This window comes from Anomaloglossus baeobatrachus, chromosome 2 (genome assembly GCF_048569485.1).
Source record: "Anomaloglossus baeobatrachus isolate aAnoBae1 chromosome 2, aAnoBae1.hap1, whole genome shotgun sequence".
In the NCBI taxonomy this organism is placed as follows: Eukaryota; Metazoa; Chordata; class Amphibia; order Anura; family Aromobatidae; genus Anomaloglossus; species Anomaloglossus baeobatrachus.
In genome coordinates, this window is record NC_134354.1 from 535,394,352 (window position 1) to 535,410,212 (window position 15,861).

Consider the following 15,861-nt stretch of genomic DNA (forward strand, 5'->3'; position numbering starts at 1 on the left):
TGCGTTTAGGTAAGGTGCCCAAGGTTCACCAATTTTATTTATTTAGACGCTTGGAAAAAATATATATCATTCAGTTGGACTTATATTCAAATTGATGCACTATCATCGGTGCCCTCATATCGTGTGCATAATCTGCCCTAAAAATTACAGAAATATATAAAAGGTATTACCGACAGCTTTTTATCCCATCGAGGACGTGCATCATTGGATGCTGGTACAAATGTATATTTATGGATATTTTTAGGACATGTTTAATATATTAATTAATATTTTTATTTTAAATCTTAATATCCTCAGACTTTTACAGGATTTTTTATAAGTTGGAAAAAACAAGTCTAGTTATAGTCACCCAATTGCAGACCAGCTGCCTATGATTAATATTTCCAATGCACGTCTACGTTGCTTAATCACTAATAGATTTGCAGCATACGTTTAGTCGTGAACCTAGCCAATACTATAATAATCAGAGCTAGCTGCTGTTATACTCAATTAGATTATACCCGTTATATCTGTTCACAGTTAATATATATGCACGCATATCCAGTGGTACACCTTAATTTAAACACATGTGTCTGTGATGAAAACCATATTAGCACAGACAGAGGCACAGATGGCAGTGCATCAAAGGGATCTTTTCATTGTACCTATACAGACACTGCGTTATCCTTGCGTTTGGGTCAAGTGCCCAAAATTCACCTATTGTGTGTATTTACTTAATTAAACGCATGGATAAAAAATGTATCATTCCATTGGTTTTATATTCACATCGATGCGCTATCATCAAGTGCATCAGTACCATGTGCATCAATCGCCCTAAAAATTGCGGAGGTATATACAGATATTATGAACAAAACTTATATCGCATCATGGACATGCATCTATGAATGCTGGTACATATGTGTGCTTATAGATATTTTTTTGGACACGTTTAGTATATTAATTAATATTTTTATGTTTTAAATCTTAGTATCCTCAGAATCTTACAGGGTTTTTCATGAATTTTAGAAAAAAAATTTTTTTATATGTCCAGTTATGATCGCACAATTATATCCCAGCCATATATAGTTTATATTTCCAATGCATATCCACGTTGCTTGATCACTAATAAATTTGCAACATACAAATAGTCGTGAATCTAGCCACTGCTATAAGGAATAGAGCTAGCCGCTGTTACATTCAATTATAATACACCGAATATATCTATTCATAATTAATGAACATGCATATATATCTAGTAGTACAGCTTAATCTAAACACATGTGCCAGTAGAAAAAGTCCTATTTACCAAATAGCAAGGATGTATAGTTTATTAGGCACATATATAAAAAGGCAAACTGACATAAATTCATTTACCTGAGTGTGGGGCAGCCCGTCCTTCCACCTTGACGCACGTTTCACTAATGCTTCTTCAGAAAGAGGCGGGAAGAAGCATTAGTGAAACGTGCGTCAAGGTGGAAGGACGGGCTGCCCCACACTCAGGTAAATGAATTTATGTCAGTTTGCCTTTTGGTATATGTGCCTAATAAACTATACATCCTTGCTATTTGGTAAATAGGACTTTTTCTACTGGCACATGTGTTTAGATTAAGCTGTACTACTAGATATATATGCATGTTCATTAATTATGAATAGATATATTCGGTGTATTATAATTGAATGTAACAGCGGCTAGCTCTATTCCTTATAGCAGTGGCTAGATTCACGACTATTTGTATGTTGCAAATTTATTAGTGATCAAGCAACGTGGATATGCATTGGAAATGAAGGGAATTTTGTTTACTTACCGTAAATTCCTTTTCTTCTAGCTCCAATTGGGAGACCCAGACAATTGGGTGTATAGCTACTGCCTCCGGAGGCCACACAAAGCATTACACTTAAAAGTGTAAGGCCCCTCCCCTTCTGCCTATACACCCCCCGTGGGATCACGGGCTCCTCAGTTTTAGTGCCAAAGCAAGAAGGAGGAAAGCCAATAACTGGTTTAAGAACAAATTCAATCCGAAGGAACATCGGTGAACCGAAACCATTCAACATGAACAACATGTGTACCCGAAAAAACAAAAATCCCTAAGCAAACAGGGCGGGTGCTGGGTCTCCCAATTGGAGCTAGAAGAAAAGGAATTTACGGTAAGTAAACAAAATTCCCTTCTTCTTTGGCGCTCCATTGGGAGACCCAGACAATTGGGACGTCCAAAAGCAGTCCCTGGGTGGGTATAATAACCCCTCGTGATAGGACCGTAAAAACGGCCCTACCCTACAGGTGGGCAGTCGCCGCCTGAAGGACTTGTCTACCTAGGCTGGCGTCCGCCGAAGCGTAGGTATGCACTTGATAGTGTTTGGTAAAAGTGTGCAGACTCGACCAGGTAGCCGCCTGGCACACCTGCTGAGCCGTAGCCTGGTGCCGTAATGCCCAGGACGCACCCACGGCTCTGGTAGAATGGGCCTTCAGCCCTGAAGGAAGCGGAAACCCAGCAGAACGGTAGGCTTCAAGAATTGGTTCCTTGATCCACCGAGCCAGGGTGGATTTGGAAGCTTGCGACCCTTTGCGCTGACCAGCGACAAGGACAAAGAGTGCATCCGAGCGGCGCAGGGACGCCGTGCGGGAAATGTAGATCCTGAGCGCTCTCACGAGATCCAACAAATGCAAATCCTTTTCACATTGATGAACTGGATGAGGGCACAAGGAAGGCAAGGAGATATCCTGATTAAGATGAAACAGGGATACCACCTTAGGGAGAAACTCCGGAATCGGGCGCAGAACCACCTTGTCCTGGTGAATCACCAGGAAGGGAGATTTGCATGACAGCGCTGCTAGCTCGGACACTCTCCGGAGAGACGTGACCGCTACTAGAAAGGCCACTTTCTGTGAAAGGCGAGAAAGGGAAACATCCCTCATAGGCTCGAAAGGCGGCTTCTGAAGAACAATTAGAACCCTGTTCAGATCCCAGGGCTCTAACGGCCGCTTGTAAGGAGGGACGATATGACAGACCCCTTGCAGGAACGTGCGTACCTGAGGAAGTCGTGCTAGGCGCTTCTGAAAAAATACAGATAGCGCTGAGACTTGCCCCTTGAGGGAGCTGAGCGACAAACCTTTTTCCAACCCGGATTGCAGGAAGGAAAGAAAAGTAGGCAATCGAAATGGCCAGGGAGAGACTCCCTGAGCAGAGCACCAAGACAAGAATATTTTCCACGTCCTGTGGTATATCTTGGCGGAGGTAGGTTTTCTGGCCTGTCTCATGGTGGCAATGACCTCTTGAGACAATCCTGAACCCGCTAGGATCCAGGACTCAATGGCCACACAGTCAGGTTCAGGGCCGCAGAATTCTGATGGAAAAACGGCCCTTGAGACAGCAAGTCTGGTCGGTCTGGAAGTGCCCACGGTTGGCCTACCGCGAGGTGCCACAGATCCGGGTACCACGACCTCCTTGGCCAGTCTGGAGCGACGAGGATGGCGCGGCGGCAGTCGGACCTGATCTTGCGCAGCACTCTGGGCAACAGAGCCAGAGGTGGAAACACATAAGGAAGCCGGAACTGCGACCAATCTTGAACTAAGGCGTCTGCCGCCAGAGCTCGGTGATCGTGAGACCGTGCCATGAAAACTGGGACCTTGTTGTTGTGCCGAGACGCCATTAGGTCGACGTCCGGCATCCCCCAGCGGCGACAGATCTCCTGAAACACGTCCGGGTGAAGAGACCATTCCCCTGCGTCCATACCCTGGCGACTGAGGAAGTCTGCTTCCCAGTTGTCCACGCCTGGGATGTGAACTGCGGATATGGTGGAAGCAGTGTCTTCCACCCACGTCAGAATCCGTCGGACTTCCTGGAAGGCTTGCCAACTGCGAGTTCCTCCTTGGTGGTTGATGTATGCCACCGCTGTGGAGTTGTCCAACTGAATACGGATCTGCTTGCCTTCCAGCCACTGCTGGAAGGCTTGTAGGGCAAGATACACTGCTCTGATCTCCAGAACGTTGATCTGAAGGGTGGACTCTTGCTGAGTCCACGTACCTTGAGCCCTGTGGTGGAGAAAGACTGCTCCCCACCCTGACAGACTCGCATCTGTCGTCACCACCGCCCAGGATGGGGGTAGGAAGGATTTCCCTTTCGACAATGAGGTGGGAAGCAGCCACCATCGAAGAGAATCCTTGGCCGCCTGAGAGAGAGAGACGTTTCTGTCGAGGGACTTCGACCTCCCGTCCCATTGGCGGAGAATGTCCCATTGTAGTGGACGCAGATGAAACTGCGCGAAAGGGACTGCCTCTATTGCTGCCACCATCTTCCCTAGGAAGTGCATGAGGCGTCTCAAGGGGTGTGACTGGCCTTGAAGGAGAGATTGCACCCCTGTCTGTAGTGAACGCTGTTTGACAAGCGGAAGCTTCACTATCGCTGAGAGAGTATGAAACTCCATGCCAAGATATGTTATCGACTGGGTCGGGGTTAGATTTGACTTGGAAAAGTTGATGATCCACCCGAAACCCTGGAGGGTCTCCAGCGCCACGTTCAGGCTGTGTTGGCATGCCTCTTGAGAAGGCGCCTTGACCAGCAGATCGTCTAAGTAAGGGATCACGGAGTGTCCCTGAGAGTGCAGGACTGCAACTACAGCTGCCATGACTTTGGTGAAGACCCGTGGGGCTGTCGCCAGACCAAAAGGCAGGGCTACGAACTGAAGGTGTTCGTCTCCTATAACGAAGCGTAGAAAACGCTGATGCTCTGGAGCAATCGGTACGTGGAGATAAGCATCCTTGATGTCTATTGATGCTAGGAAATCTCCTTGAGACATTGCGGCGATGACGGATCGGAGGGATTCCATCCGGAACCGTCTGGTTCTCACGTGGTTGTTGAGAAGTTTTAGGTCCAGAACGGGACGGAAAGACCCGTCCTTTTTTGGTACCACAAACAAATTGGAGTAAAAACCGTGACCTTGCTCTTGAAGAGGAACAGGGATCACCACTCCTTCCGCCTTTAGAGTGCACACCGCCTGCAGAAGAGCATCGGCTCGGTCGGGAGGCGGAGACGTTCTGAAGAATCGAGTTGGAGGACGAGAACTGAACTCTATCCTGTACCCGTGAGACAGAATGTCTCGCACCCAACGGTCTTGGACCTGTGGCAGCCAAATGTCGCCAAAGCGGGAGAGCCTGCCACCGACCGAGGATGCGGAGGGAGGAGGCCGGAAGTCATGAGGAAGCCGCCTTGGTAGCGGGTCTTCCGGCTGTCTTTTTTGGGCGTGACTGAGCCCGCCAAGAATCTGAACTCCTCTGATCCTTTTGAGTCCTTTTGGACGAGGAGAATTGGGACCTGCCCGAGCCTCGAAAGGACCGAAACCCCGACTGTCCCCTCCTCTGTTGGGGTTTGTTTTGTCTGGGCTGAGGTAAGGATGAATCCTTACCCTTGGACTGTTTAATGATTTCATCCAAACGCTCACCAAACAGCCGGTCACCAGAAAATGGCAAACTGGTTAAACATTTTTTGGAAGCAGAATCTGCTTTCCATTCCCTTAACCACAAGGCTCTTCGTAAAACCACGGAGTTGGCGGATGCCACTGCCGTACGGCTCGTAGAGTCCAGAACCGCATTAATCGCGTAAGACGCAAATGCAGACATTTGAGAGGTTAAGGATGCCACCTGCGGAACAGATGTACGGGTGACCGTGTCAATCTGTGTAAGACCAGCTGAAATAGCTTGGAGTGCCCATACGGCTGCGAATGCAGGAGCAAACGACGCGCCGATAGCTTCATAGATGGATTTCAACCAGAGCTCCATCTGTCTGTCAGTGGCATCTTTAAGTGCAGCCCCATCCTCCACTGCAACTATGGATCTAGCCGCAAGCCTGGAGATAGGGGGATCCACCTTGGGACACTGGGTCCAGCTCTTGACCACGTCAGGAGGAAAGGGATAACGTGTATCCTTAAGCCGTTTGGAGAAACGCTTATCTGGATAAGCGTGGTGTTTCTGGACTGACTCTTTAAAATCCGAGTGGTCCAGAAAAGTACTTAATTTACGCTTGGGATACCTGAAATGGAATTTCTCCTGCTGTGAAGCTGACTCCTCCACTGGAGGAGCTGGGGAGAAATATCCAACATTTTATTGATGGACGCGATAAGATCGTTCACTATGGCGTCACCATCAGGAGTATCCAGATTGAGAGCGGTCTCAGGATCAGAATCCTGATCAGCTACCTCCGGCTCATCACACAGAGAATCCTCCTGCTGAGACCCTGACCAGTGAGATGATGTAGAGGGCCGCTCATAGCGAGCTCGCTTAGGCTGTCTGGGACTGTCGTCCGTGTCAGAGCCATCACCCTGGGATGCATGGGACACCCCCGGAGCCCGGAGCTGTTCCAACTGAGGGGGACCAGGGAGCAATGAATCAACAGTGCCCATGGTCTGAGTTACTGGTCTAGACTGCAAAGTTTCTAGAATCTGAGACATAGTCACAGATAATCTATCCGCAAAAATTGCAAACTCTGTCCCCGTCACCTGGACAGAATTCACAGGTGGATCTCTCTGGGACACCTCCAGCAGAGGCCCCGGCCGAGCAGGGGGCACAGGGGCCGAGCACTGCACACAATGGGGGTCAGTGGAACCTGCCGGTAGAACAGCCTCACAAGCGGTGCAAGCAGCATAGAAAGCCTGTGCCTTGGCACCCCTGTTTTTTGCGGACGACATGCTGTATTCTCCACAGAGCAATCTAGGAGGGTATATAGCCAAGAATCACCAGCGACCGTTTAGTGCAATGTATAGCATGCAAGCATAAAAATACAATTGAACACTTCGTCACTAGTGGGGTCAGCACCGGAGGTGCCGCTTACCGCCCGCTAAAAGCGGGTGTGTAGTCGCCAGAATCCCATGCCTGGGTCTCCCAGAACTTGTCTCCCCTCTCCAGCTCAGCCTGCACACAGGAATGGCTGCCGGCGTTCTGTGAAGAGGGGCGGACCGTGGGCGTGCCTCAGACAAAGTGCGGGAAACTGGCTTCCCACTGTGCTCAATGTGAGGGCTGGAGTATGTAAAGCAGATTCCAGCCCTCGGCGCTGACGTTCTGTACAGCGTCCCGCCCTTCCCCTGACTGGCAGGCCTGGGGGCGGGAACGAAACGGAACTAGGCCGCAAAAGCCGGGGACTCTAGTAATAAGCGCGGCCGACAAATATGCACGGCCAGCGCGGAAGTCCCCGGCGCACCACAAGTCCCAGCCGCGCCGCAGTAAAAACTGCCAGCAGGGGCCGGCGCGGCAGTTCCCAACACACTAACTCCCTCAGCAAGCTGTGGAAGTGTGGCACAAGCGCGCAGCGCTGTTGTCCCCGGCGCACTAACACACCCAGCAATGCTGCAGTGTGCGCGCGGTCTGTACGGGGACACAGAGTACCTTGGCGTAGCAGGGCCCTGTCCCTGACGATACTCCGCTCCATATCCAGCAGATTCCCCAGGGGCTGTGGACGGAGCACGGTCTCTGTGCCTGGAGACCGGTAAATCCCACTTCACCCAGAGCCCTAAGGGGGATGGGGAAGGATGCAGCATGTGGGCTCCAGCCTCTGTACCCGCAATGGGTACCTCAACCTTAACAAACACCGCCGACAAAAGTGGGGTGAGAAGGGAGCATGCTGGGGACCCTAGTATGGGTCGTCTTTTCTTCCATCCGACATAGTCAGCAGCTGCTGCTGACTAAACAGTGGAGCTATGCGTGGATGTCTGACCTCCTTCGCACAAAGCTTGAAAACTGAGGAGCCCGTGATCCCACGGGGGGTGTATAGGCAGAAGGGGAGGGGCCTTACACTTTTAAGTGTAATGCTTTGTGTGGCCTCCGGAGGCAGTAGCTATACACCCAATTGTCTGGGTCTCCCAATGGAGCGCCAAAGAAATAAACTATATATGGCTGGGATATAATTGTGCGATCATAACTGGACATATAAAAAAAATTTTTTCTAAAATTCATAAAAAACCCTGTAAGATTCTGAGGATACTAAGATTTAAAACATAAAAATATTAATTAATATACTAAACGTGTCCAAAAAAATATCTATAAGCACACATATGTACCAGCATTCATAGATGCATGTCCATGATGCGATATAAGTTTTGTTCATAATATCTGTATATACCTTCGCAATTTTTAGGGCGATTGATGCACATGGTACAGATGCACTTGATGATAGCGCATCGATGTGAATATAAAACCAATGGAATGATACATTTTTTATCCATGCGTTTAATTAAGTAAATACACACAATAGGTGAATTTTGGGCACTTGACCCAAACGCAAGGATAACGCAGTGTCTGTATAGGTACAATGAAAAGATCCCTTTGATGCACTGCCATCTGTGCCTTTGTCTATGTGCTAATATGGTTTTCATCACAGACACATGTGTTTAAATTAAGGTGTACCACTGGATATGCGTGCATATATATTAACTGTGAACAGATATAACGGGTATAATCTAATTGAGTATAACAGCAGCTAGCTCTGATTATTATAGTATTGGCTAGGTTCACGACTAAACGTATGCTGCAAATCTATTAGTGATTAAGCAACGTAGACGTGCATTGGAAATATTAATCATAGGCAGCTGGTCTGCAATTGGGTGACTATAACTAGACTTGTTTTTTCCAACTTATAAAAAATCCTGTAAAAGTCTGAGGATATTAAGATTTAAAATAAAAATATTAATTAATATATTAAACATGTCCTAAAAATATCCATAAATATACATTTGTACCAGCATCCAATGATGCACGTCCTCGATGGGATAAAAAGCTGTCGGTAATACCTTTATATATTTCTGTAATTTTTAGGGCAGATTATGCACACGATATGAGGGCACCGATGATAGTGCATCAATTTGAATATAAGTCCAACTGAATGATATATATTTTTTCCAAGCGTCTAAATAAATAAAATTGGTGAACCTTGGGCACCTTACCTAAACGCAGGGATAACGCGGTGTATGTATGGGTATAATGAACAAATCCCTCTGATGCACTGCCGTCTGTGCCTCTGTCTATGTGCAGGCTATGATATGTCAGCTGTCGGGTGAACGTAATTGTTTTTGAGGTAGACAATAGCTTTTGATCACTTATTAGAATTTGAAAACATTTCTGTTGGAGTGCTACATATAGCTGAAACAAAATTAGTAATATATTGTGGTTGTACAGCACCAATACCTAGGCAATAAAATTGATCCTTTATTAACAGTAAAGTACTGGATATATTAATAAAATAAAAAAATTAGTGATCTTGATTTTATATCTGACGAATAATACTGATGTGTGTACAAAATAAGGGGCTTATACTCGTCCTTCAACAAGGTGTGTCTCCCTGTTTATTTTTTAATATTTGTATATTTAACTGTTTAATAAAATTTGGGTTTTATCCTAAAAAAGTTTATTGAATTTATTGATGTGCATAAATACACTCCTAGTGTCTCCTGAGTTGAAATCTGGAGACAAAGTTGTTGTTGTCTAAATCGAGTGATGCTTCTTATTTTGAAGTTGGGACTAAAGTGTTAATTAATTTAGACCAAGTGGCAGCCTGACAAACCTGCTGAGCCGTAGCCTGGTGCCTGAAAGTCCAGGAGGCACTGACAGCTCTGGTCGAGTGCGCCTTAATACCTGGCGGTGGGGGCACCTGAGAACATTGGTAGGCATCGGATATGGCCGACCTAATTCAACGAGCTAGGGTCGGTTTAGAAGCCGAGAGACCCTTGCGCTGACCTATGGTGAGCACAAAAAGAGAGGTGCACCGCCTAAGAGCGGCGGTGCGTGACACATAGATTCGGAGCGCCCGCACCAAATCCAAAGTATGCAACGCTTTCTCAAAGCGATGCACAGGGGCCGGACAAAGGGAAGGCAATGAAATGTCCTGGTTAAGGTGGAAAGGAGACACCACCTTAGGGAGAAAGTCCGGAGTCGGCCGAAGAACCACCTTGTCTTGGTGAAAAACCAAAAAAGGTGACTCCGAAGAGAGCGCAGCCAAATCAGAGACTCTCCTGAGAGAAGTTATGGCCACCAGAAAGACCACTTTCTGTGAAAGTCGAAACAAAGGAACCTCCCTAAGAGTCTCAAAGGGGGGTTTCTGTAAGGCCGTGAGGACCAGATTAAGGTCCCAGGGATCCAAAGGCCGCCGGTAAGGAGGAATGATGTGAGATGCGCCCTGCATGAAGGTGCGCACCTGGGCCAGTCGGGCGATACGCCGCTGGAACAATACCGACAGAGCCGAGACCTGTCCCTTGAGGGAATTGAGGGATAGACCTAGCTGCAGACTGGACTGTAGAAAAGACAGGATGGTCGGCAAAGAAAACGGCCAAGGAGCATGGCCGGAAGAGCGACACCAGGACAGGAAAATCCTCCAAGTCCTGTGGTAAATCCTGGCCGAGGAAGACTTCCGAGCCTGAGTCATAGTGGAGATGACCTCGGAAGGAATGCCTGAAGCCGTAAGGATCCAGGACTCAAGAGCCACGCCGTCAATCTGAGAGCCGCAGAATTCTGGCGGAAAAACGGACCTTGAGAGAGAAGGTCTGGGCGGTCCGGGAGATGCCACGGCATTTCTACGGACAGACGGAGCAGGTCTGGGTACCAAGCTCGCCTGGGCCAGTCTGGAGCAATGATTATAACCCGACGGCCCTCCATCCTGATCTTGCGCAGGACTCTGGGCAAGAGAGCTAGAGGGGGAAACACGTAGGCCAGACGGAACTGGGACCAATCTTGAACCAGCGCGTCCGCTGCCAAGGCCTGAGGATCGTGGGAGCGAGCCACGTAAACCGGGACCTTGTTGTTGTGCCGGGATGCCATTAGATCCACTTCCGGAGTGCCCCACTTGCGGCAGATTGACCGGAACACTTCCGGATGCAGGGACCACTCGCCGCTGTCCACGGTTTGACGGCTGAGATAATCTGCCTCCCAGTTTTCTACGCCTGGGATGTGGACTGCGGATATGGTGGACTTGGAGTCCTCCGTCCACTGAAGGATGCGTTGAACCTCCAACATCGCCAGGCGGCTGCGAGTCCCGCCCTGGTGATTGATGTAGGCAACTGCAGTCGCGTTGTCCGACTGGACTCGAATGTGCTTGCCCGCCAACAGGTGGTGAAAGGCTACGAGAGCTAGAAGTACAGCCCTGATTTCCAGCACATTGATCGAGAGGGCTGATTCGGACGGAGTCCAAGTGCCCTGTGCTCGGTGGTGGAGAAATACTGCTCCCCAGCCGGAGAGACTGGCGTCCGTGGTGAGGATCACCCAGGACGGAGTCAGGAAGGAGCGTCCCTGAGACAGAGAGAGGGGCCGAAGCCACCACTGAAGAGAGCTCCTGGCCTGTGGCGACAGAGCCACTAGCCTGTGCAAGGAAGAGGTCCGCTTGTCCCAAAAGCGGAGAATGTCCAGCTGCAGAGGACGCAGGTGGAACTGGGCAAAGGGAACCGCTTCCATTGACGCCACCATCTGCCCCAGCACCTGCATGAGGCGCCTGATGGAATGACGGCGGGGCTTCAACAGAGAACGCACCGCCAGATGAAGGGACTGCTGTTTGACTAAGGGCAGCTTCACAAGTGCCGGCAGAGTCTCGAATTGCATCCCTAGGTACGCAAGTTCCTGGGTCGGGGTCAGAGTGGACTTGGGCAGATTGACAAGCCACCCGAATTGAACAAGCGTGGCGAGAGTGAGCGAGACACTCCGCTGACAGTCTGCACTGGATGAGGCCTTGACTAGAAGGTCGTCCAGGTAGGGGATTACTACCAACCCCTGGAGATGCAGAACCGCAACCACTGCTGCCATTACCTTGGTGAACACACGAGGGGCCGTGGCTAACCCGAAGGGGAGAGCCACGAATTGGAAATGTTCCTCTCCGATTGCAAAGCGTAGCCAACGCTGGTGTGAAACTGCAATTGGCACATGCAGATAAGCATCTCTGATGTCGATGGATGCTAGAAAATCTCCTTGGGTCATTGAGGCAATGACCGATCGCAGAGACTCCATGCGAAAGTGCCGCACCTGAACATGCTTGTTGAGAAGCTTGAGATCCAGGATGGGCCACAAGGAACCGTCCTTCTTGGGGACTAGGAAGAGGTTTGAGTAGAAACCTCTGAACCGTTCCCGGGCGGGAACCGGAACAATTACTCCGTTGGCCTGCAAGGATGCCACGGCCTGTGAGAAGGCGGCGGCTTTGGAGCAGGGGGGAGTGGACATAAAAAATCTGTTTGGCGGGCTGGAAGAAAATTCTATCCTGTAGCCGTGGGAGATGATATCCCGCACCCACTGATCGGAGACGTGCTGAAACCACACGTCGCCAAAGAGAGCCTGTCACCGACCAAGGACATTGCTGGCGCAGCCAGATAGTCAAGAGGAGGCTGCCTTAGTGGCAGCGGCTCCTCCGATCTTCTGAGGACGCGGCTTCGCGCGCCAGCTGGGTTTGCGATCCTTGGCTGAGTTAGTGGACGAGGCTGAGGGCTTAGAGGATGACCAGTTAGAGGAACGAAAGGAACGAAACCTCGACTGGTTCCTGCCCTGGACAGGTTTCCTGGTTTTAGTTTGTGGCAAGGAAGTACTCTTCCCGCCAGTAGCTTCCTTAATAATTTCATCCAGTTGTTCACCGAACAGCCGGGACCCAGCAAAGGGGAGCCCAGCAAGATACTTCTTGGAAGAAGCGTCTGCTTTCCACTCTCGAAGCCACAAGATCCTGCGGATCGTGAGGGAATTAGCGGAAGCCACCGCCGTGCGGTGAGAAGCCTCCAGAATGGCAGACATGGCATAGGATGAAAAAGCCGAAGCCTGGGAAGTTAAGGCAACCATCTCGGGTATAGAGTCCCTGGCGAGGGAATGTATCTCCGCCAGAGAAGCAGATACTGCCTTAAGAGCCCACACTGCTGCAAAGGACGGGGAGAACGAGGCTCCTGCCGCCTCATATACAGATTTGGCCAGAAGGTCAACCTGGCGGTCAGTGGGATCCTTAAGAGAGGTGCCATCGGCCACAGATACGACTGTCCGGGCCGAGATTCTAGACACCGGAGGGTCTACCTTTGGTGAGTGAGCCCACTCCTTGACCACCTCTGGTGGAAAGGGAAAACGTTCATCAGAACTACGCTTTGGGAAGCGTTTGTCAGGACGGGCCCTGGGCTTGGTAACAGTGGCCTGAAAAGTGGAGTGGTTAAAAAACATACTCCTTGCTCTCTTAGGTGAGGTAAACTGGTGTTTTTCTACCAGAGAGGCTTGTTCCTCTGACGCTGGTGGATTGAGGTTCAGTACGGAGTTAATGGATGCAATCAAGTCACTAACATCCGCATCACCCTCAGATAAATCAATGGGGTACATAGAGGTAGCGTCTGAGCCCACAGTAAAAGTATCCTCCTCGCCCTGCAATTCAGCTTGTGAATCAGAGCCGTGGGACGAGGAAGGAGAAGAGTCCCTGCGTCTCCGTTTAGGAGGACGGGGTCCTAAAACATGCTCTGTTAGCTCTGCAGAGCGAGTCGGAGCGGCAGAGGCGCCCTGAGAAGGGGGCTGATGCATGGTCAGCAGAGTCCGGGACAGCTGTCCCATGGAGTCGGCAAAAGACTGGGAGATAGCTCTGGAAAAAGATGCTACCCAAGCCGGGGGTTCAGCCACCGGGGCCGGAGCAGCCGGAGGGACCCCTGAGGAGGCTCCAGGCTGAGGCACCACCATGTTAGAGCAGGCATCACAATGTGGATATGTGCTCGGTTCAGGCAGAATGAGCTTACATGCAGTGCATATAGAGTACAGCTTTGCAGCCTTGCTCCTAGTGACAGACATGCTGCTGAGGTGGAGGCTCTGCAGTAAAGAATACACTCCTTTAGAATGACCCCCTGAGAGTGTATAATAAAGTCCACAACCAGAGGTTGTGGCTTACCAGACCGGTTTTTGTGTGCCCTCCGGATTCCACAGCTCGGACCCCCAGTGGATGCAGCAGCTGCAGCAGCCAGCACCGTTCAGTGTGCGAACGCTGATAAAATGGCGCTGGAGTGAGGAGGGGGGGCGGGGATTAGCCCAAGAGCAGGAACCGGAGGGCCAAGGAGAGATACAGGGGAGGGAAACATCTCCTCAGAGAGGAGTGTCCTCCCCTCTGCTGAACGGCCGGTGGGCGGCGCCGCACTGTTCCCCTGCATGACTGAGATGCAGGAGAACTGAAAACGAAACTAGGCCGCAACTGAAGCCAGGGCCTAGATTTTTACATGCGGCCGACGAGCAGGCACCCTCGGCGCGGTTCTCAGGAAAAACCCAGAGAACCGGTCGGAAATCACAGCAAGGTTAACAAACACACTCCCCCCTCAATAAATGTACAAGGGACCCCTGAATAACGTCTCAATACTTAGCTTATGAGACGCAAGGCCATGTCCCTGGGGGGGGGGGTTGAACGCTCCGTCAGGAAGGATCCTGACAGGGCTGCGGATGGAGACCGGTCTCCTGCAAAGCAGAGAGAACCGTGATGGCTCCCACTTCAAGCCAGAGCCTCAGGGGATGGTGAAGGAGCGCGGCATGTGAAGGCTCCAGCCTTGTAAAGTCAACCTTAACAGCACCGCCGACACAGTGGGGTGAGAAGGGACATGCCGGGAGTCCAGTTACAAAGAAAACCTCGCATCACCTCTCGTGGGTGCTCTGGAGAAAAATAAGTCAAGTAATGGAAACTCCGGCACACTCACTATCACCCTTGGAGACACAGAAAGTCAGAGACATGTAACTGATATCAAAATCCTTTTCTTTTTATTTTGTGGTGAAAAACGTGTATCAAAAAAGTGCTGTACAATAGTCCGCCAATCTCAACGTTTCGGCCTTTCTGGCCTTCTTCAGGTCGGACGGGCTCAAGGATGAAAGGACTGGAAGTGGATGAACATGCATAGGACACTATCGTTAGACCAATGCTGAAATGCAGTAAGGATTATGGGATACAGGGTAATCAATGTCAGGATACACTATGCGTAGACGATGTCGGATAGTGCTGTTATCAAGGCATATGGGTCTCAAACCTTGTGTTGAATCAATGGTATAATGATACCCAATCGTACGCAAAGGGTCTGGATTATCTAAGAGCCATCACCTCAGTGTTCCATAGTATGTAGATTGGTCTATGACGTGGTCAGACGTCTAGAGTGGTCTGTTTAGATATGGTGATCTCTATTGATGACTGGAATAGTGCATAGGGACCAGGAGTGGAAAACCACAGTGCGGTCACACTCGTCGGTATTTAATGGAAAACATTGTTAGCTTAAATGACTGCCTGGCTGAGACTCCACTGGTATTTTGTCTGGATAGGGGTCCTAGAGGTACAGTGGTGGGAGTCCAGGTAGCATGTGCCTGTGTGATGTAGGGGTGAACCGCACGTCCCATAGTACCTCTAGGACCCCTATCCAGACAAAATACCAGTGGAGTCTCAGCCAGGCAGTCATTTAAGCTAACAATGTTTTCCATTAAATACCGACGAGTGTGACCGCACTGTGGTTTTCCACTCCTGGTCCCTATGCACTATTCCAGTCATCAATAGAGATCACCATATCTAAACAGACCACTCTAGACGTCTGACCACGTCATAGACCAATCTACATACTATGGAACACTGAGGTGATGGCTCTTAGATAATCCAGACCCTTTGCGTACGATTGGGTATCATTATACCATTGATTCAACACAAGGTTTGAGACCCATATGCCTTGATAACAGCACTATCCGACATCGTCTACGCATAGTGTATCCTGACATTGATTACCCTGTATCCCATAATCCTTACTGCATTTCAGCATTGGTCTAACGATAGTGTCCTATGCATGTTCATCCACTTCCAGTCCTTTCATCCTTGAGCCCGTCCGACCTGAAGAAGGCCAGAAAGGCCGAAACGTTGAGATTGGCGGACTATTGTACAGCACTTTTTTGATACACGTTTTTCA

The 15,861-nt window shown here is 49.6% G+C and overlaps 1 protein-coding gene across 2 annotated transcripts in view; it reads right to left on the bottom strand.

Moving 5' to 3' along the window:
- TUBGCP5 (tubulin gamma complex component 5) overlaps nt 1-15,861 on the bottom strand; it is a 129,289-nt gene that overhangs the window by 49,322 nt on the left and 64,106 nt on the right. The window lies entirely within an intron of this gene.